The following is a 23,006-nucleotide window of genomic DNA, read 5'->3' as shown; positions in this document are numbered from 1 at the left end:
GGAGAGAAAATCTCTCTCAGAGCCCCAAATCTGTGGATTGGAAAAATGCAGAGGTGTGGAAGGCACGGAACCCAAAAGGAGGAAAGAAGAGTCCCCCAAAGGGGTCTCAGGGCTGGTTCATCAGGGTTTCACCCCTGACTGTGAATCTCATGTGAAAAGCTTTTCTCATCTGCCAGGATTCTTCTGCGCTGTCTGAAGAATCTCCAGAGGTCGTACAAGAGAGTTTTCCCCCTCTGGGCATGCTCCCCCTAGAACAGGATAAGATTTTAGATGCAGAGGACAAGTCTGAAAGAGAATCAAGGGATGAGGATTCTGTGTCCGTGCCTTTGATGGCACAGAGCAATTACTCCTGGCTAGTAGTCAGGAGGCGGTGATAGCACTGGATCAGGAGGAGGATCCGTCTATGTGCTGCCTGTTCAAGTCCACAGCATTGCTGGAGATTTTATGGATTTTCTGAAGGAACTAAATTTAGAATCTCTGTCCACGTCTGCTGCACAGTGTTCAGTCATGAGTGAGCTGAAGGCTCAGCCTATTTCCTTCCACTGGCATCCTGACAAATGTCCTAGTCACAGAGCAGTAGGATTCTCCTGAAGGTTCTATAAGGGTAGCTATGTCCGTATTCAAGCTATATATCCCATGGCTCAGGAATGTCAGCAGTTGTTTACACAGCCCAAAGTAGTACATAAGAACATAAGAAACGCCTTCACCGGATCAGACCAAGGTCCATCTAGTCCGGTGATCCGCACACGCGGAGGCCCATTTAGGTACTCCTTTTTGGAGACCCGGTTTTCCCGTATCCCTCAATATGATCTGCAAGAAGGTGTGCATCTAACATGCGTTTGAAACCCAGCACAGTATTTTCTGCCACCACCTCCTCCGGGAGAGCATTCCAAGCGCCCACCACTCTTTGTGTGAAACAAAACTTCCTGACATTTGTCCTGAACCTGCTGCCATTCAGTTTTAGACTATGACCTCTTGTCCACGTCACATCTGAAAATGTCAGTAATGCTGCTTCCTGGTCAATTTGATCAAATCCCTTTAATATTTTAAAAGACTCTATTAGATCCCCACGCAGTCTTCTCTTTTCGAGGGTGAACAGTCCCAGTTTTCCGAGGCGTTCCATGTAGCTTAAATTCTCCATGCCTTTGACTAGTTTCGTGGCTCGCCTCTGTACCCTCTCCAACAGAATTTTATCCTTCTTAAGGTATGGAGACCAGTGTTGGACACAGTATTCTAAGTGTGGTCTGACCATTGTTCTGTAAAGTGGCATTATAACATCTTCCGACCTTCTCGTGATCCCCTTCTTAATCATGCCTAACATCCTATTTGCTTTCTTCGCCGCCGCCGCACATTGAGCCGATGGTTTTAGGGTTCTGTCTATCAGCACCCCCAAATCCCTTTCTTGTTCGCATTTGGCTAATGTCACCCCCGACATCTTGTATTCATGTTCTTTATTTTTCTTTCCCAGATGCATCACCTTGCAATTGTCTATGTTAAAACTCATCTGCCACATTATCGCCCACGTTTCCAGCTGATTTAGATCTTTCTGAAGATCCTCACAGTCCCTTTGAAAGCCAACCGCCCGACATAGTTTTGTATCATCCACAAACTTGATTATATTACAAGTTGTTTCCTCTTCCAGGTCATTTATAAAAATATTGAACAAAATGGGACCAAGAACCGAGCCCTGGGGCACGCCGCTGGTCACCTTTTCCCATTCTGAGAATTTCCCATTTATGGTTACCCTCTGCGTTCTGTTCTCTAACCAATTTCCGATCCATCCGTGCACTTCTCCTCCTATTCCATGACTTAATAGTTTACTCATAAGCCTTGTCAAACGCTTTTTGGAAGTCCAAGTAAATTATGTCCACTGGATCTCCACTATCTATTTGCTTGTTAACCTTCTCAAAGAATTGAAGTAAATTTGTCAAACATGACCTCCCTTTCCTGAAGCCGTGTTGACTATCTCTCATTAGGTTGTGCTTATCCAAGTGTTATACAATGCGGTCTTTAATTAGTGTTTCGATTATCTTCCCAGTGAGTGAGAGAGGCGAACTATTGAAGGATACACAGGACCACAGAGTAGAAGTATTTAGGCAGCTAATTCGTAAAAATTTTATTATGCACTATTTTGATCATTTTAGTGTCTCTAATTATTGGCTTTTAACTTTTTTAGTTTTATTCAATTTCTTTTATTGTTTTGGTTTTTTGGTTTTTTTAACTGTTGCAAACCGCATAGAACTTTACAGCCTTATGGTATATAAACTTATTATTATTATTATTATTATGTGATCCTTCAGAGATAGTTTGAGACCTTAACTTTGGGAATTAAAGCAGCAGCAGTGGCCTCATTTGTGTGCATGCATTCCATACCAATTTCTGTCTGTGTCCTTCAGGGGATGTCAATCTGCTCCCCTCGTTCTTAGTAGCAGGGGTGGATTATATAGCTCATGCCTTCTATGATATCATCAGCTTCATCAGCAAAGTCTCCGCTTATTCTCTCAGCCTGTAGAATGCTCTGGATCTGGCAGTGGGCAGAAGACTCAGCCTCTAAAGCCACACTCAGTAAACTTCCCTTCAAAGAGAAAAATATTGTTTGGAAAGGGACTAGATGACCTTATGGCTAGTGTGGTGGATCATTGTCTGAAATATTCACCAGAAAGGGCCCCTAGAGGGGCTGGGCAGTCTAATTTTCAAGCTCACAACACTTTTGCCTCGACTCAGAGACCCTTTCAAGGATGCCCATCATCTCCTCTCTTTTGAATATCTCCCTGTATTCAGCTTCTCTCCTCTCTTACGCCCTTATGTCAATGTGTCTCTTGCCCTCTCTCTTTTCTCCCTCTGCTGTGTTCAGTATTTCACCACCTCTTCATTCATCCACTTGGCTCAGTATTTCTCTTTCCCTTTCCTTCACTCTCCTGCTCCCTGCAGGCCCTGCACCTCTCTCCCTTCCCTCACCACCCTCCAAGGATGCAGCACCTCTCTTGCTATCCTCCAGCCCCTACCCCATGGTCCACCACCTCTGTTCCTTCCCTTCCTTTCAGCTCCAGTCCATCCATCTCCACTTTGGAGAGGGTGAACAACCTGTCTTTATCTACTAAGGGCTCCATTTACAAAGGTGCGTTAGGGCCTAGCGCGCTAGCAGGTGGTAGTTTTTCAGGTAGCGCACGCTAATCCGGTGAGTGCATTAAAAATGCTAGCGCACCTTTGTAAAAGGAGCCCCACGTCTATTCCCTTCAGTATCTTGAATGTTTCGATCATGTCCCCTCTTAGTCTCCTCTTTTCAAGGGAGAAGAGGCCCAGTTTTTCTAATCTCTTGCTGTACGGCAACTCCTCCAGCCCCTTAACCATCTTAGTCACTCTTCTCTGGACCCTTTCGAGTAGTACCGTGTCCTTCTTCATGTGCGACGACCAGTGCTGGACACAGTATTCCAGGTGAGGGTAAACCATGGCCCGGTACAGATCATGATGCTGCCATCACCATGTCCCTGGAGCACTCATTCTGGGCATTGTCCGTTTAGTATGCCTAGTTCACTTGGACATTTCCTCTGTGAGGATTAAAACAATTGGTATTTGGACATTTCATGCACATTGATATCCATTTTGACCTTTTGGAACATCTATATGCTTTGGATTTCTTATTTTAAAAAAATCATTCCATTATTGTGAAAAAAAGAAAATCTGGGATTTCTTGGAAGTTCCCTCTTCATTAGGTGAACACAAACCACAAGAAATTGCATAACTTACCATCAAACTCTATGGCAGTCATACAGCAGACAAATATCAGTTTTGAAGTCAAGCTACAGGAAACAGTAATAAGAGGCAGCCATAGCAGCAGGCTTATAAATTCTGCCTGACATTCAGAAAAAGAAAACTAAATGTCATAATGTCAATGAATCTAACTGGTTCCTGCCACATAAGCAAACTGTCAGAATTAACAGTGTCCTTGTAAAGAAAGAAGAACCAAGACAGTCTGATAAAAATATGCCTCAATCATGTCTGCAATGCAGAACCCAATCCATGGGCCCCTGAGAATTTCAGGTGATATCTTCAGCAACTGGATAATATTTACAGAGGAAAATGGGAGAATTATGAAACTGCAACATGAATGAAGAAAAATAAAGCTGAGAAAATGAGGCAACACTGATTATTGGGGAAAGAATGTCATATCCTGCAGCGGCACTTGTACAAGCTAATAACAGAGAAGGAAAACCCCTATAAAATGTTGGATGTACAGGTCTCCCTTCATATTCGTGGGAGTTATGGGCACAGCTCCCTAGTGAATATTAATATATATATATATATATATATATTACCTTCAAAGCCCTAGTGGTGTAGCGGTGAAGCAGGGCAGCAGTGATCTTCCTACACTCCTGCCTTGTGCACATCCGCTATCAAAAATGGTTACCTCAAGCTCTCTTGGTGATCTCATGCATTTGAGCACCACTCTATCGCGCAGAGTTCTTGAGCAGAACCGTCTTTAGCCTTTGATCCACGGTTTCATGCCTTAGGACTTTCATGGACCCCTGAGGAAGACAGGGTTGTTAAACACGGACCGTGTTGGATCCATAGTCCCCATCAATTGGGTCCTAGACATTTTATAATGTGGATTAATTGACTGTATCTTCAATAAAGCCTGCATCTTGGACATTTTCTCCACAGTGTTTTTGTTTGGGATTCCTGTCCCTCCCCCCCCCCCAATGTCATTATGAGAACAATGAGACCATTTTACTAAAGTTTAGCATGAGATAATGGATATTATCATGCACAAAATACTGGGTACATTATTTTATTCCTTTGAGCCACATGCCATTTAAGCCCAGATTCTGTATATGGTGATGGAACTTAGGCACCTAGGCCTAGATTCACTAAGTAAACAATCGTGTACCGATCGGTTTGCGAGCCCTTGTGACCCGATTTCTCTCCATCCCCATTCACTAACGCCTGTAGCGATCCGATCCCAATCCTCCCATGCAAATTAGTAAAACCCCATGCAAAATAGCCAAGCGACTGATTCACTAACAGTTGCTTGGCTATTTTGAATTGGGTTTTACTATTAGCAAACCCGACTGCTGCAGACCTGTCGGTAACTGGTCTCAGGTTTTTTGACAGGCCTGCCTGTCTTTTTTATTCATTTTTTTCCATGGCACAGATATTTTTGTGTGTTACACATGCAAAATATCTGCCCCATAACAAAAAATTGAAAAGACAGGCAGACCTGTCAAACGGCCGAGGCCCCCCTCCCCCCGACAAACGTGATCCCCCCGGCCACCCACAAATATCAGGAGGGATGCCCACTCCCTCCTGCCACCACCCTATGCTGCCCTCCCCGCCCACGTGAATATGGCAGGAAGGATGTGAACTCTCCCTCCTGCCATCAACAGACACCCCCGACCGGCACGGCATTCACTTCCTTATCGGCACAGCACTCACACACACCCTCTGACTGGCACGGCACTCACCACCTCTCATCCCCCCAACCCCCCCCCAACCCCCGCTGGCATGGCACTCATCTGGCACCAAAACGTTGGGTGCAGGAGGGATGTTCAGTCCCTTCTGCTCCATAGGCCTCCCACCCCTGCCCGGCCCACCCCCGGCCCGGCACCCCAGTACTTCTACTTTGGGAGCAGGAGAGGTGTTCAGTACCTCCTGCTCCTCTGACTCCAGCGACACATCTGCCTGGGCCTTAGGTCCTGCCTGGTGCATCATGTGATGAGCCTAAGGCTCTGATTGGCTCTGGCACTTCGGGCTCCTCCCTGTGCATCACAAGATGCACCTAGGTGGGGCCTAAGGCCCAGGCAGATGCGTCGCTGAAGTTGGAGGAGCTGAAGGGAATGAGTACCCCTCCTTCTCCCATCGTAGAAGTACTGGAGTGCCGGGCGGGGCCGTGGGTGGGCTGGATCAGGGGTGGGATGCCTACGGAACAGGAGGGACTGAGCACCCTTTCTGCTCCCAACTTTTTGGTGCTGGGGGTGGGCTATGCTGGTCAGGCAGGCGGGGTGAGGGCCATGCCAGTCAGAGGAGGGTGAGTGCCGGTCGAGGGGGAGGCCTATGGAGCAGGAGGGACTGAGCACCCCTCCTGCTCCCAACTTTTAAGTACGGGGTGTCAGTTCGTGCTATGTCAGTCGGGGAGGTGTGCCTTATTGGGGGGGGGGGTTGCTATGCCGGTCAGGAGGCTTTTTTTTCATTTTTTTTATAGGCCTGATATTTTGTGGCCTATTAAAAGGCTGCTTCTCCTGTCACTACTGTCAGAGTCTGCACATGCTCAAGGATTGCTCTCTAGCGATCCTGGCCATGGGTAGGGGGGGGGGTGTGTCAAAGATCATCCCCATTTGCATACAAGCCTTTTGTGAATTTGTCAGCCTGCATGCAATCAGGAACAGATCGGAGACAGACTCGGGGGTTAGTGAATCTAGCCCCTAGATTGGCACACTTAGCTGAAATAGACACCTAGCTTAATTTTTTAAATTGGCTTAATCAGTGCTGATAATTGAAAGTGCCATTAAAACCAATTAAAAATAAATAAATTAGTTGGTATGCTTTAACACTGAGGACTCTACTGGCAAGTAGGAATAGTTAGAGACGGATTTGGAAAAGATTCAAGGCAGATTTTGGGTATGGTTTCACTTAGGCATCGGTAGGTACCTAGCTTAGATGTACTTATTTGTCAGGGCTTTAGTGCACACTAATGTCCTTAGCAAGTACTAAGCTTTAGTGAAAAGACCCGCAGTGTCTTTTGTAGACTCTTTCAGCATGAATGTGCATTCTTTCAAAATAGAGCACACTCTTTCCGGATAGTGAAAGCATGCTCCTTTTTGTTTGCCAGTGATATGAAATAATATTTTCTATGTCATTTCAAATTAATACACATACCTACTATGGAGATAGCAGACCAATAGACTACCAGGTTGTGAATAATGGCTGGCTCATGTATGTCTTGACTTTAAAAGAGGACTTAATCAAATATTCATTAATCATAGGCATCAAGAATAGGGCATTTTCAAATGGATGAAAATCAAATATGCAGAATTTTTGCTTAAAATATATGTTAAATAACTTTTACATTAGGAAAAAAAAAAAAAAAAAAAGCGTGGGGCAGAGGGGGTGAGATGAGGTGGGGAGAAAGTAAACAGCATGAAACATCAATTGTAGCCCAACTTTTAATTAGACATACTGGATAGGCCATCCAACTGGTCTATCTCTGCCATATTTCACTATTTACCCTGCTATTATGTTCAGATATAGAATATCTAGGACCTGAACATAATAGCAGGGTAAATAGTGAAATTGTATTGCACTTTTTGTTGACATTAAAAACTAAATAAAGCTTTTTTATAAAAAGAATATCTAGGACCTACATGTTAACTTTGGAAGAGCCCATAAATATGTGTAATGTGAATGTCAAATACTAGTCCTATTACAGCCTGAAATGGTGCATCGTGAGAGCAAATAGAATCACAGTGGACTCCCAAAAAGTAAATCAGTAGTGCAGTGAGAGAGCTCCACTTTGTACTGAAAGCTGTGTCTCCTGTGTGGTTCAACAAGAAGATGGCAAGAAAGTTATTCTGCCAGTTTGCAGACAAAATGAAACTGGCATATCATATAGTTCTTTCCTGCTGTGGGTTTTTCTTTCCGTTTTCATCACCTTGGCCCAGAATCCTTTTCCCTTTCACTCCCTCCTTACAGTCTGAGCCGGGAACACGGGTGATCGCACGGTCCTCGCAGCCCCCACCCGCCTGCCCAATCGATCCTAGTGTTTAGCCAGTTCTCTCCCTTCTCCTCACCTTAATTTGCAGGCTTTCTTTTTCAGCGACCTGCACGCTTTCCCAAAGAGCCGCACACGCGCGGCTGCTCAGTGTTCAATCTTCTGCTCTGCTGCAACTTCCTGTTTCCGGTTGCGTCAGAGCAGAAGATCGAAACTGAGCAGCAGCGGCTCTTTGATAGCGTGCGGGTCGCCGAAAAAGAAAATCTACAAACTAAGGTGAGGAGAAGGGAGAGAGCTGGCTAAACACTAGAATCGATTGGGCAGGCGGGTGTGAGCTGCGGGGACCGCGCGATCCTTCATGCCTCACTGCGGGGACAAGACCCATTCACCGCCCCGCGGGCGGTGAATGGCCTTGTCCCCGTCGCCGCAGCGACTGCTAGTTTTCTTCCCCGTTTTCGGCGGTGACCCGCGGCTAAAATGCGGTGGCCGCGGGTAAACCGCCACCGTGTCATTCTCTAATAGGGAATAATGACCAAAGTAGAAACCATGGCATTGAAAACTTATCCTTATGATAAACCAATGCAGTATAGAGACAGAAACCATAATATCTAATCAACTTTCTCACTGTACTCTGTCCAGTTTTGGAAGTCATATCTCTACAAAGATATAAAATGACTTGAGGTGGTTCAGAGGAAGACAATGAAAATGGTGCAGGGTTTGTGTCAAAAAAAACTTATGAGAAGAGACTGGAGAACTTTAATATGTATATGCTGGAACAAACAAAAAGAGGTAAAGGTCTATATATCATATCATCTCTAAGTGCTTGAAAGGCATTAATATTCAAACAAACCTCTATCAAAAACATAGGGGCAGTAGACATAGAGGACATGAGGAAGACTCAGGAGTACCGTTAATGTCAGGAAATACTTTTTTTTTTACACAGAGGGTGGTAGATGCATAGAACACCTTTCCAAGAGAGGTGGTAGAGTCTAAAACTATGAACACAAGGAATGCTTAAATATAAAGAAGATGGGAATGCAACATGGCTATTGAAGTGTTTTCTTGGGCAAGAATAGTGAGATTTGAGGCTGGAGCCAGAGAGATTTGAATAGTCTGTCCCATAAATAGTGAGAGACAAAAAAGAGTAGCCAAATCCAGCAGGGGGGGGGGGGTGGAGCCCAATGCGAACAGACTTGTATGGTTTGTGTCCCGCACATGGCAAGAGACAGGTGAAGGCTAGACAACTCCAGTGTGTTGACCATTTTATTGTCACATACTGCGAGTGGGGGGACTGAGCAGCCCAGGAGGGAGGAGAAGACATCTTGACTGACACGTGGTGTACTACTGACAGTATTCAACTTATCATCCCCATCATGTTTGGCTGCCTATATGTTTGACATAGTAGTGACTTAACAACCAGTATTTAAACATGGGTGACCAGGGTCTACACGGAGTGGTGGATGGAGCTATGGCCGCCTTGTTGGGCAGACTACATGGACCATGAGGGTCTTCTTTTTCTGCCATCATCTATTGTTTTACTGTGTTATCTTGCAGTGCAAAACGTAATCCCAACCAAGCGCAAGAGACTGTCAAATAGGAAATTCTGCACCAGTGATTATGATTGGCTATAAAGATTTTCTCAGCAATGTGCAATCTGAAGCAATAAAATTATTTTCAAGTCAATCCAAACTTTAAACTTTGTGGTCCTTTTACTAAGATGCACTAGGAGTTAGTGCATCCTCACTAGTGAATGACACAGGACAAATTTTTTCCCATTCCTGGAGGAACTCAATTTTCCCTATGTTTTGTCACTGTCGCTGTCTCTGCCCCATTCCTGTAAGCTCTGCCTTAACCGCACAAGCCTCAAACACTTATGATTTTAAAGTGTTTGAGGCTTGTGCAGATGAGGACAGAACTTGCAGGAATGGGGCAGGGAGAGGAAAAGAACTTGTGGGGACAAGATGGGAAAATGAATTCTTGCAGGGACGGGGAAAAATTTGTCCACGTGTCATTCTCTAATCCTCACCTGAGACTTTCCAGGGTGCCAAACCCATTTCTAATGCATCCATAAAGTAGGGTATTTTTGATCTGCAGGTTCAGTGCTAATGTTACTGTTAGTCTACGACAACTGCTAATAAATCAACATGGGAGGCAGTAAGAGATCCAGCAAGAATTTCCCCTTTTTCATGTGCTAACTGTGCTGTATTGTTAATGCATTGTTAGGGGCATGTCAGAGGCAGAGAATGGCTGTGGAAACACTGTTTAGCTAGCTCCCTCCCATTAGTGCATGCTAAATGAATAATGCAGGATTACCACAAAACAATTTACCATGTTTTGCAATAATCCTTTTTTTTCCCCCCGCACTAAGCATGCACTAATTTTTAATGCAGTTTATGTACAACCATTAGGGCTATGCAAGCCATAATTCACCATTTTGTTTCATGGCTCATGTTATTTACAGGATTTATCATTTTGTTCTTGTATTTTTAATAGCCTTTTTTTTTCCATTTTTGCGACAATGTCATCAACAGTCTGACCTATTGTTCAAAAGGTACATTATTGTGTAATAGTGTTCAATAGTACAGTGGTTCCCAACCCTGTCCTGGAGGAACACCAGGCCAATTGGGTTTTCAGGCTAGCCCTAATGAATATGCATGAAGCAAATTTGCATGCCTATCACTTCCATCATATGCAAATCTCTCTCATGCATATTCATTAGGGCTAGCCTGAAAACCCGATTGGCCTGGTGTTCCTCCAGGACAGGGTTGGGAATCACTGCAATAGTAGGCCTATTTAACAATTGTATGCATGGAGCAGTTTTGAGTTTTTCCCTGCCATTTCAAGTGAAAAATGACAAGAAAGAACACTGTTGACATTTCCCATGTCATTTCAGAAGATAGCACATCCTTAACAATCATCACACCAATAGGACAATGTGAGCTACAAGCAAAATATCAAGGGAGACAAATCTACTCACCTTTGTAACAGCTTCCATGCCATGTCTCGGTATCAACGAAAGAGAAAATACTGAAGACTGTAAACAAAATTTTAAATAATGGCATCATTACTGAGGTGACAGAGCCCATGAAATGGACAAACAGCACAGCAGTCACAGAGAACCAGGGAAATGTTTCATTTGTATATCACAAGCCTTTTATATGAGTATGGTTCAAAGCGGGGCTACTCAATTTGTCTTCAAGGTACGCAGGCAGGCAAGATTTTCATAATATCCACAATGAATTTGCATGAGAGAGATTTACATGCACTACATCCTTGGTATGCAAATCTCTTTCATGCATATTTATTCTGAATATCCTGAAAAACCGTCCTGCCTGTGGACTTCAAGGACCGGAATTGAGTAGCCCTGGTTCAGAGCATGATCAGATGTCCATAATAGGAACCATTTTATCAGGCTTGGCCCAAGATATTTTCAGGCATGGATGCTAAAGATAGTTATTGGCAATTTCATTTATGTCATCAGGCTTTGAACATCAACAGAATGGCAGAGACGGCTGAGAATGTTGTTCAGCATTAAGATCTGATTCAAAGGATTATCAAGCAGTGGCGTACCTAGCATATGTGATACCCGGGGCCCATCATTTTTTGACACCCCCCCATCTATATGAAAAATATGATTTTTAGTAACAATCCACATATTGCACAACAAGAATGTATCTAGGAAAAGGCAGCATCTTAAACACTGCAGTGAGCACTAGAACACCAACACATACATTGTAAAACTAAACAAGCCAGATCCTGCACAATCAATTGATCCTGTACAGTCGATGCTATCAAAAAGCCATGTCCCTTTCATACACACAGATAGATACACCCTCGCCCAAAATGGAATAATCACAAACTAAAAATAGAAATATGTAGACAAAAGTTAAACTGAACCGCCAAGAAACCAGACTCTGCATACAATGCAACACTACAACACCACAAAAACAGTAATACATGTCCTCTAATACTGTGCAAAATATAAAGACAGTAGATGTAAATTTGAAAAAACTGATACATAACAATCACCACTTTACAAATTAACAAATAAAAATAAAACAAATAATGAGAAATAAGAAAGTACAATTTTATTGGACTAATCTCCATAAGCTCGGTCCCCATCCCCGCAAACCACCTGATTCCATCTACACAAGCCTTGAATTGTTTTATATTAAACTTATTATATTAAAGTATAAAAAGAAACAATATTCTGTACAATTGTCAATTTATAAATCAGCGTCTTCTCCCCACTCTCTCTTCCCCATTTCCTTTCAGCGTCCTCAGCCCATTTTCCTTCAGTGCACGCACATAAAATCAAGCAAGTAATTATATATCATTTTCATTCTATTCATTCATAGAAATTAAAGTCTAAATAATGCCAGTAACATAACAAAACATGATTTTACAAAAATAATTCCCTGCACAGTCAAGCCTGCAAGGATTACTAGATGTCTTTCAGCAGCTTCCCTCCCTCCCTCCCCCTTACCTTCGTGGCCAAGTCAAAATGATCTACCAACAATAAAATTTTAAAAACACAAAGCACACTGTACACAGAGAAATGTTAATTATAATTTATATTCCGCGGGTTTTCAAAGAGGTCAAGGCAGATGACTTTATGCAATGTCACCTCAGTAACAACTATACAAAAATAGACAAATATACCCCCTCCCTTTTTACTAAACTGCAATAGTGTTTTTTAGCGCAGGGAGCTGCGCTGAATGCCCCACGCTGCTCTCAACGCTCATAGGCTCCCTGCGCTAAAATCCGCTATTGCGGTTTAGTAAAAGGGGGCCATAGTGCAAAATATAGACAGCATATATAAATTCTCAAAACGGACACATTTTGATCACTAAATTGAAAATAAAATCATTTTTCATACCTTTGTTTAGTAATTTCATCAGTCTCTGGTTGCACTTTATTCTTCTGACTGTGCATCCAATATTTCTTCCCTTCTTTCAGCCTCCTGTATGCTTCCTTTCCTCCAGACCTCATTCCCTCCTCAAACTTTTTCTTCATTTCACCCTGCCCCCTTCTTTCTTTCTCTCTCCATGCCCCCTTTCTTTCTGTATGTCTTTCTCTCTCTCTGTGCCACATTTCTTTCTTTCTTTCACCCTGCTCCCTTCTTTCTTTCTCTCTCCATGCCCTCTTTCTTTCTCTCTGTCTGTCTTTCTCTCTCTCTCCGTGCCCAATTTCTTGCTCTATGTCTGTCTTTCTCTTTCTCTTCGTGCCCTATTTCTTTCTTTCTTTCACCCTTCCCCTTCTTTCTTTCTCTCTCCATGCCCTCTTTCTTTCTCTCTGTCTGTCTTTCTCTCTCTCTCCGTGCCCAATTTCTTTCTCTATGTCTGTCTTTCTCTTTCTCTCCGTGCCCTATTTCTTTCTTTCTTTCACCCTGCCCCCTTCTTTCTTTCTCTCTCCATGCCCTCTTTCTTTCTCTCTGTCTGTCTTTCTCTCTCTCTCTCTCCGTGCCCCAATTTTTTATTTTTCTTTGTTTCACCCTGCCCCCTTTCTTTCTGGCTCCCTGTAGGGGGGCCCCCCATTTCTTTCTTTCTCCCTCCCCTCCCCTATGCCACCACCATTGGGAAAATGCTGCCACGGCCACTGGGGAATAGGCTGCCACTGCCGCCATCAGGAACAGGCCGGCTCCAAGTTCGCCCTGCTTCTCTTCCCCGCGGGGTGACCAACTCTCGCCGCCCGACGTCAATTCTAACGTCAGAGAGGACGTTCCGGGCCAGCCAGGCAGCGATTGGCTGGCCCAGAACGTCCTCTCTGATGTCAGAATTCATGTCGGGTGGCGAGAGTTGGTCGGCCACGCAGGGAAGAAAAGAAGGGAAAATTCAGCCGGCTTGTTCCAGATGACGGCAGTGGAAGCCTTTCCCCGGCGGCAACCTATTCCCCGGTGGGTGGCCAGCTGTGCACCCCCTTGGGGCGTGCACCTGGGGCGGACCTCCCCTCCCCCCTTGGTACGCCACTGTTATCAAGATCAGAAACAATGTGTGTGCAGACAGGCCTCAAATGAATCACTGTCATAGCAAATCATATTCTCTTGGAAGGAGCAGCAGGAGGTCATGACAACAGGCTCACAGAGCTCTTAGAAAAAGCTGGAAGGTCCCAGCCGATAGTTATCCTGTGGCACTCAGGGCCAGATTCTTTAATTGGCACTTTAAAAAGATAGACACCTAAAGTTAAGCACTTCTGCAAAACGAGTCTAAAGTTTGCCGCCGTTTAGACGTCTAAGTTAGGCGTCCTTTGCAGAATCTTTTATCTCATTTCGTGCTACATAGTCTGACAAGGTTAACCAGAAATTGTAATCTTTTTGCATACCCAAGCATTACTGGCTGTAAATACAAATCCTTCTTAGATAGAACTCTCATGTATCAAGCAAGTAAACAGCAGTCTTGGTTAGGCAACTACATTAATGGAGCTAGGCTGACTTACGGCGCCTTCAGGAAAGAAATTAAAACTGCATTGTTCGATAGATTTATCTCCTAAACAGAAGCTACACTAAATTCCAACAATTATATTATATCTATTCCTGTGTAATATGTTGTACTCTTATAATCTTATAATTTGTACATTGTTTTTTTTTTGTTTTTTTTTTTTATCTTTATTCCTTTTTATTTCTCTCAACAAGTATACAATATTATTACAATTAATTCACATAACTCACTTGACATTCTTAAACAATATTATTATACTGTACATGTTTTAATTCCTCCCACCCACCTCCCATCCCTTCCCATATCAATAAAATAATCTATCCAAACATATACATACTTAGACATCCCTCTTCCATAATACAATTAATCATACATTAACTTATCCCTCCCCCACCCTTTCTTCCTCAAACTCTTTTTTCATTTTATTATATACATTAATGCACAACAAATATATCTCATCATAATACATATATCCCCTAATATTTCATAACAACATATTTCCAATAATTTTACCCCCTTTCCTTTTCTATTCATACATATATACCATGTTTCTTATATCCATTAATCAGTTGAAATATACCGCTATTTAATTAGATTATCCTATCCCCCCCACCCCACCCCCATTTCTACAAAGTATCCCCTAAGATAATTTGTACATTGTAATTCGCTGATTGACCAGCTCTCTTCGGTGTGAACCGCCTAGTAGTCTGACTATGGTGGTATAGAAGAATAAAGTTATGTTATGTTATGTAAGTACCAATTATCACTTGGTAAGACCCTTAATTAGCTCATTAACCACTTTGATTGGACGCCTAAAGCACACCTAACTTTAGCCATGACTTGGGAGCCCTTTTATAGAACTGGGGCCTTATTGCATATCAATCACACTTACTTACATAATTGCACCTAACTTAAAATTTAAACACCTGTAATGTAGGCCGGGTTTTAGAGGCCTACATTATAGGCACCTGACACCAAGTCCTTTAGAAAATCATGCCTAGCGGCACCTAATTCTTTCTCCACACCTAAACATGCCTATTTTAGGCACTGATAGGTGCCCATGCAGTGCTGGGTAGTAACTAGTTACAGTAGCGCTAGTTACTATAATTAGTTACATTTTTAGGTAACTATCAATATAACTAGTTACTTTTTGATAAGATTGACTAAGAAAGTGACTAGTTACTTTATTTTAGAAACTACTAATAAAATTTACGTTACTTTTGTGTTACTGTTTACATAGCATGCAGAACAATTGACGACAAATTTATATTCGTGCTATCTTACTCATTAAGCCTCCAATTCAATTAATTTCTCTTGTCTCGGCACAGTGCATTACAGTCACTACCCATGTACCGGCTATACATGGTGACAGCCAGCCAAACAGGCTCCACTGAACTGAAAGAATTGCTGGACCGTTTTTACATACTTAAAGGAACTCATTTGCATGTACTGTTATTAGTAATAAAAAGGGTCTCTGAAGTGGCTAAGAGGCCCTAAACAGTAGGGATAGAATCCCAGACGTGAAGGGGGAGATTCTCCCCCTTTCCAAAAGGAAGCCTCAAAGGACGACTGCGGACATAAGATATTCTCACCCTGAAATTTAAAAAAAGGAGACAGTGACAAAGACCTGTGGACTAGAAAAGCACCTTGTTACAGTCCTTGGAAACTGGGACTCTCTGGGCAACTCTTGAGGGGATGAATGCTGGCTGCAACCTAACCCTCAGTAAGTCCACATTAGAGAAAAATGATAATCACAGCGCAAGCTCATTTAAGCGTTCAGTCTTCACTGAATTTGTACGCTAGTAGGGTCATACAGCAGAAATATCTGTGTACATTGCAAACTTTGTCCGCTGGCTTATAAACAGATCTACAGCTGTGCAATCAATACTACAGCAAATCTTAAGAAGCATCTGCAAAGCGTCCATCCAGCTGATAAAGGAGTGTAAGGAATTAAAAATTTGATTAATCGCTTATTCAAAATTCTAAGCGATGTACAAAAAGTAAAATTACAAATTTCTGAGGGAGACAAAACAAACAAATATGACTAACCTGACAGAACATATTAAACAGAGGGAAAAAATGGGGGAAGAAATACAAACTGCCTTCAATGAAGAGATCAGCAAGCTGTTCTTCATCAGATGCATCAGAATCCCTGCCAAAGAAACAGCAAACTTTAGATGCTTCATGGAGCAGTAATGGGGGCATCATGATGTCACAGAAAAGGGTCAATGATCTCATCACAAATTTTGTTATTGGGGACATACAAGCCTTCTTAGTGGTTGAATCACCAGAATTCAACCAGGCAAAACTATATTGACTCGCAGGGCCCTTACTGGACACATTGAGGACCAGTATCGTAAGATGACAGACGACTTTTAGAATAAAAGTCACTTGTGACTGAAGCCTGCATAACAGCTGACATATGGACCTGCCGGCTGGAGGGAGTACACATCCTCCTGGCTGGCTGTCTTCGGAAAGGTATGCATGGTGTCAGTGGTGCGGGGGACCCCTGGTGGCAGAAGGAAGTGGGCATCCCTCCTGCTGGGAGTGTCAGGGGGCTGTTGCGGCCTGGCAGCTACGACAGGAAGGAGTGGGCTTCCCTTGTGGTGTGAGGGAATAGGCAATCCTCTTGCTGGAGGTATTGGGAGTTATTTGGGGGGGGATGGGGACCCCAGCGGCAGGAGGGAGTGGACATCCCTCCTGTCATCCTTCAATTCAGGGGTCTTTCTTTTAAATTTTTTTTTTTGGAGGGGGGGCGGTTTGAGCTGTCAAGCCTTACTTTCCTGTGAGTACTTGAGACAATAAGCATTCAGGCACTGACAGGAAAATAAGGCTACAACTCCTCAGACCCTGTCAGAAAATTTTGGCCACAAATGTGACACAACAAGGTTAGGGAATCACCCAGCGATGATAGAGAATTGCCCGGAGTGCTCCTTTTTACTACCACTTTAATATTAATGACCTTGTTGTACTAAATTTGCATGTCACAGTCAGAGACTGCTAGGAAGCTCCAAAAAAGGCCAACAGTCATTTTGATGTCTCAAATGTTAGACCTGTTTCTGGGTATATTTGACCTGCTGATTCCAAAAATGGCACCGTTTTTCTTCTATGAACTCTAGTTTTTGCCATATAGTACTCTTCACTCTGCCCACCCATTAAAAAATCAGGACATTTTAATGTAGTGTTTAAATTAATATCTTTTAAGCATGAAGGAAACATATTAAAATTAAAAGAAAAGTCTACTTATTTCATACCAAAAGCACAAGTTCATGATACAAACTTTCCAGCCATTCGACACCCAAGAAGCAACTTTTTTAAGACTCCCGAGAGTGGGATCTGCCAGGACAATCCCGTATAAGATTCCAACAACAGTCTGCCATCATGTGTGCATCCCATCTTCCTTGGTATCTGGCTTCCATTGTTTTTATATCTTGGTGACATCTTTCACTGCTTGTAAAATTGATGTAACTTGGATTATCTTATGAATTAACACATACTATGGTGCATTAAAATGAATGTTTTAAATAGGCTGAAGTATCCAAAAATTGTATATAAATTTGAAAAATCTGAAAATGAGCCACATTTTTGTCTATGTACATCCCAAACATACACACATTTACCATAGCACATACACACTCATGATGATTCATACCTTGGCATGTGTATCTCCTACCATATTAATGATAACACACATACAAACATACACACACACACACACCTCAGTAACAATTCATGCCCTATACCCCCTCCCCAGCCACCTACCCACACATCTGTTGTTACCCTTCTGAGTCACACTGTACCATGGCTATTCCAAATGAATCCCCCCTCCCCAAACACACAAATACACACATAGATGTGGCTGAAACCATGATTAGAGGAAAGGAGAAAGATACCATTACTTCACACTGTAAGTATGCACTTTTCTACTTATTTGTGTGTTTGGTTTTTTTAAAGATGTCAAGGGAATAGGAAAGAAGGGTGCAGTAGGTCCCGGGGTGGTGATGCTGATCAGAAATCAAAGACAGAGGAGGGATGAAAGGGTGTGAGGTAAATGAAATGGTATAAATCAGTGTTTCTCAATTTGGTCCTGGAGTACCCCCTTGACAGTCAGGTTGTCAGGATATCCACAATGAATATTCATGAAATAAATTTGCATATAATAGAGGCAGTGGATGCATATTCATTGTGGATATCCTGACAACCTGACTGTCAAGGGGGTACCCCAGGACCGAGTTGAGAAACACTGGTATGAATCACCGTAGCATCATCAATTTAAAACAAATAAAAAACAAAACAAAACATGGAGAGACTTGAGCCCTCTTTTACGTGTTTTAGCGTGGATTTAGCGCACGCTAAATCAACACATGTGCTAACCACTAACACATCCATAGGATAACATGCACATGTTAGCGTTTAGTGCGTTTTTAGCACGCGCTAAAGAGCTTAGCGCACCTTTATAAAAGAGGGGGTTAGGATAGGTTATGTAGGAGCCAAGATAGCGCTGCTGGTAGGTGGCTAGACAGAGAAAGAACCAATGTGCTAGGAGCTCTTGTTTCACATTGCTCCTTATTTTCTTTCTATCCCCTTCCTTACATTCTATTACACTTTCCAGCTCCCACTCCCTCCCTTATCAATAGTTGCCTAAGTACGGACCATACTTCAGCTTTTACCCCTTCCCTGTCAATTCATCTTTTATTAAAATCTGGAGTAGGAGTTCAAGTTCTGCCTGAAGCAGCAGAAATAGCAGGGATTATTTTTTTAATTATACAAAAGCCAGGTGCTTCCCACCTTAATAACAGCTGTATAAATGTCTTTTATTGAAGACTGATCTGTTTGATTCAGTTCAACAATGCAGAAGTTAATTTAAAAGCTAACTGTAGTCCTAAATGGGAATAAATGCATTCAACCTTTGGTTGCCAGATTTTAATTCATTTGTTCTACAAAGCCCTTGCTCACCATCTGTTCTACACCTCGTATTTCAAAGCTGGCTCAGTCTGTCATCTTTCTGAGGTAGACAAAATGAACACCAATGGTTATGGTACTGTTACATTTTCTAAGCAGTGGTTCCCAACCCTGTCCTGGAGGTCCACCAGCCAGTCAGGTTTTCAGGATAGCCCTAATGAATATGCATGGAACAGATTTGCATGCCTGCCACCTAGAGTGTTGTCTTAGTGCTGACATATAACACCCAGGCCAAGATTGCCTTATAATTGTATGTTTATCTCCCTCTAAATCAGGGATCTCAAAGTCCTTCCTTGAGGGCCGCAATCCAGTCGGGTTTTCAGGATTTCCCCAATGAATATGCATTGAAAGCAGTGCATGCACATAGATCTCATGCATATTCATTGGGGAAATCTTGAAAACCCGACTGGATTGTGGCTCTCAAGGAGGGACTTTGAGACCCCTGCTCTAAATCAATAATGTATGCACACACATATATACCTACTTTTAGCCCACCCTATGTATATATATGGATTATGCCATCAACCCCTGGCAAACATGCACAATGAAGAATACACCCTTTAATGTTTCATGGCTGAGTACAGGAGTGGTTTGCCATTGCCATGTCCCACACAGTGTGTGACTCCACTATGTTGCCACTGCTCAACATAGGGCCCTTTCAGCCTACAGGACTCGGTATTCCCCAGTAGTCTGTTCCACAACAAAAAGGAAAACACAACCCACATGTAACAATACAGAAAAAAAAAGTGGGTAAGGGACAACGCACGTCAGCCTTGAGAATTATCAATTTATTAAAGACATATAAACCATTAAAATATATATGCAAAAATAATGTAAGCCAATTTGAGAGCCTTTAATCTTTTTTATACTGGACCCCAACATGGTCTGCGTTTCGGCTTTATAGAAGAAAGCCTTCCTCAGGGGTATACTTGTAGTAACCTCTAGATGGCGCTAATAACAAATAAATGAAAAGGATAGCTCTCAGCTCATACAAAACAGCTTGCATGTAACATAGTACCAAATCTAAGGCACTGCGAACGTGTGCCTCTGTGAACAAGGCAGGCCAAGTCTTTCTCCCAGAGTCATGCAGACTGAAACCCTGAAGCTAGATCAAGGAGATTCTAGCAAGGACAGCTCCTATAGCCTGGCATTATTTGAAGGTGCTGGGGTCGATAGGAGTGATCATAGAGGTGATCCCTTGGGCAAGGGCCCATCTTCGTCCTATTCAGAGTGCATTATTGGTGCATTGTCACCTCAGATGGGCTCCCTCCAGGTGCAGTTGCCCTGGACGGTGGAAGCACTCAAAATCCTAAGCTGGTGGCTCCGCTCGGAGTCATTATCCAGGAGACTGCCTCTTCACATTATGATCTGGGTGATCCTGATGACATATCCTAGTCATTACAACTTGGGAGCTCATTGTGAAGGACATCCAGTGCAGCCACATTGGTTGCCTTCCCAGAGGAGATGGTCAATCAACAGACTAGATTTGAGAGCCATTCAGTTGGCCCTGTAATTCTTCCAGAAGCATATGGAGTTTATTACTGGACTTGCTAAAAAATGCATGAATATTATAGGGGATTGGATGTTGAAGCATCACTTGAAGTTGAATGAGGATAAGATAAAGATTATGTTAGTGAGTATGAATAAGCATGTTTGTTTAGATAAGTCACTCCATTTTAAGACCGGATTTTTAATTGAGTCTGATGATGCAAAGATTAAGGGTTTGCTTAGCTCAATCCTTATTTTTGATCCTCATGTTAATTTCTTGGTTAAGAAAATGTTTTTATTATTATTATTATTGAGAAAATCACATCATCTACAAAAATACTTTCATGTATTTCATTTTTGCATAATGGTTCAGGCATTATTAATTGTCTCAGTAAGATTAATGTAATCTCATATATCTGGATTGTTCAAAGCAGACTCTATGGAAGTTTCAGATGGTTCAGAATGCCACTGTTCAGCTGTCATTTCCTCTTTCAAAGCATGGTCAACTCGTAGGTATCTGCACTGGCCTCCAGATGAGGCACAGGTTTTGTTTAAGTTTTATTGTTCTCTTTTTAAGATTTTTCATGGGAATGCTCCAATTTATTTGCATGTTCTTGTGGTTTTTCCACATAAAGGCATAAAGGCTTCGGTCCTTTTGTCCTTTCTATTTTCCCACTTTTAGAGGGCAAGATTGTTTAATTCTTCTTTTGCTTTTCAGGCTGCTCAAGGGTGGAAGGCTTGTCTTCTCAGCTGACTGCCATTGCTGATTATAAAGGTCTTAGGAACCCTTTGAAAACTTTTCTACTTACTAAATTTGTGTCTTGAACTGTATGATGGGCAAAGCGTTGAGTTAGTGTACATTCCATCAAAAAAGGGCTCAGGATTGTTCTTTTTGCAAGCGGAATAGACACAAAGGCCCTGATTCTCCAAAGTGCATCCCGTTTTAGGCGTCCTACAGCTGTCTAATCAGCCAATCAGGATGCACGTTTTTTAAAAAAAAATGCTCCCCAGGCAAGCCTGAAGGCGCTTCCGGGAGCCTAGGGAGACCCGCAAGATGCCTAAGCTCGTCTAAGGGCCTTAGGCGGGCCTTAGGCTGAACCTAGGCGGCCCTACGCGTCTCCCTAGTAGAGGAGAAGCTTAAAATGTAGGCCAGCAAAATGCTGGCCTACATTGTAAGTAGACGCGGCCGCTATACTTATCGCGGCAAGGGATCTCTCTGCCGCTATAAGTATAGCGGGTCGCGGCCCCCTGACCAGGAGGGTGCCCAAACCCTCTGCCCGAAGACACACCCCACCACCCCCCGACACTACCGACCGCCCCCCCGACACTACCGACCGCCCCCCCCCCGACATTACCGATCCCCCCCCGACAATATCGATAGCTGGCAGGAGGGTGCCCAATCCCTCCTGCCTGAAGACGCACCCCCCCCCCCCCGGCGCTAACCCCCACTCCACCAAACCTGTTCTTAGATGGGTCTTGCACGTCTTGAGCCGGCAGGCACGCCTCGTCGAAATGAAGCGGGCCCGCCCCTTCCCGGCCCATCCCGCCGAAGCCTAAGGCCTGATTGGCCCAGGCTCTAGAAGCCTGGACCAATCAGGCCTTAGGCATAGCGGGTCCGCCTATCCCCACTAAGTCTAAGGTCTGATTGGCCAATCAGGCCTTAGATTAAGTGGGGATGGGCGGACCCGCTATGCCTAAGGCCTGATTGGTCCAGGCTTCTAGAGCCTGGGCCAACCAGGCCTTAGGCTTCGGCGGGATGGGCCGGGAAGGGGTGGGCCCGCTTCATTTCGATGAGGCGTGCCTGCCGGCTCAAGACGTGCAAGACCCTTCTAAGAACAGGTTTGGTGGAGTGGGGGTTAGCGCCGGGGGGGGGATGCGTCTTCGGGCAGGAGGGATTGGGCACCCTCCTGCCACCTATCGATATTATCGGGGGGGGGGATCGGTAATGTTCGGGGGGGGGCGGTCGGTAGTGTCAGGGGGGCGGTCGGTAGTGTCGGGGGGGGGTGCGTCTTCGGGCAGAGGGTTTGGGCACCCTCCTGGTCAGGGGGCCGCGGCCCGCTATACTTATAGCGGCAGAGAGATCCCTTGCGATAAGTGTAGCGGGCCGTGTCTAATCTAACCCGTTTCTCTAACCCGCGTCTGTAACATGGACGCCGGTTACAGAATCGGGGTTTAGTTTAGGCCGATTCTGAATAGGACGCCTCTCCCGGGCGTCCTATTCAGAATCAGGGCCTAGGTGTCTTGCGGGCCTCGCCTTCAATATAGGCGGCCTGCCTGGGGAGCATTTTTTTTTAAAAACGTGCATCTCGATTGGCTGATTAGACAGCTGTAGGATGCCTACAGCTGCCTAAAATCGGGACGCACTTTTAGAGAATCAGGCCCAAAAAGTTTGTCAAATGGTTTGGTTCATAAAA

The sequence above is a fragment of the Geotrypetes seraphini genome, chromosome 1, assembly GCF_902459505.1.
Source record: "Geotrypetes seraphini chromosome 1, aGeoSer1.1, whole genome shotgun sequence".
NCBI classification, from domain to species: domain Eukaryota; kingdom Metazoa; phylum Chordata; class Amphibia; order Gymnophiona; family Dermophiidae; genus Geotrypetes; species Geotrypetes seraphini.
This window is presented reverse-complemented; position numbering follows the sequence as displayed.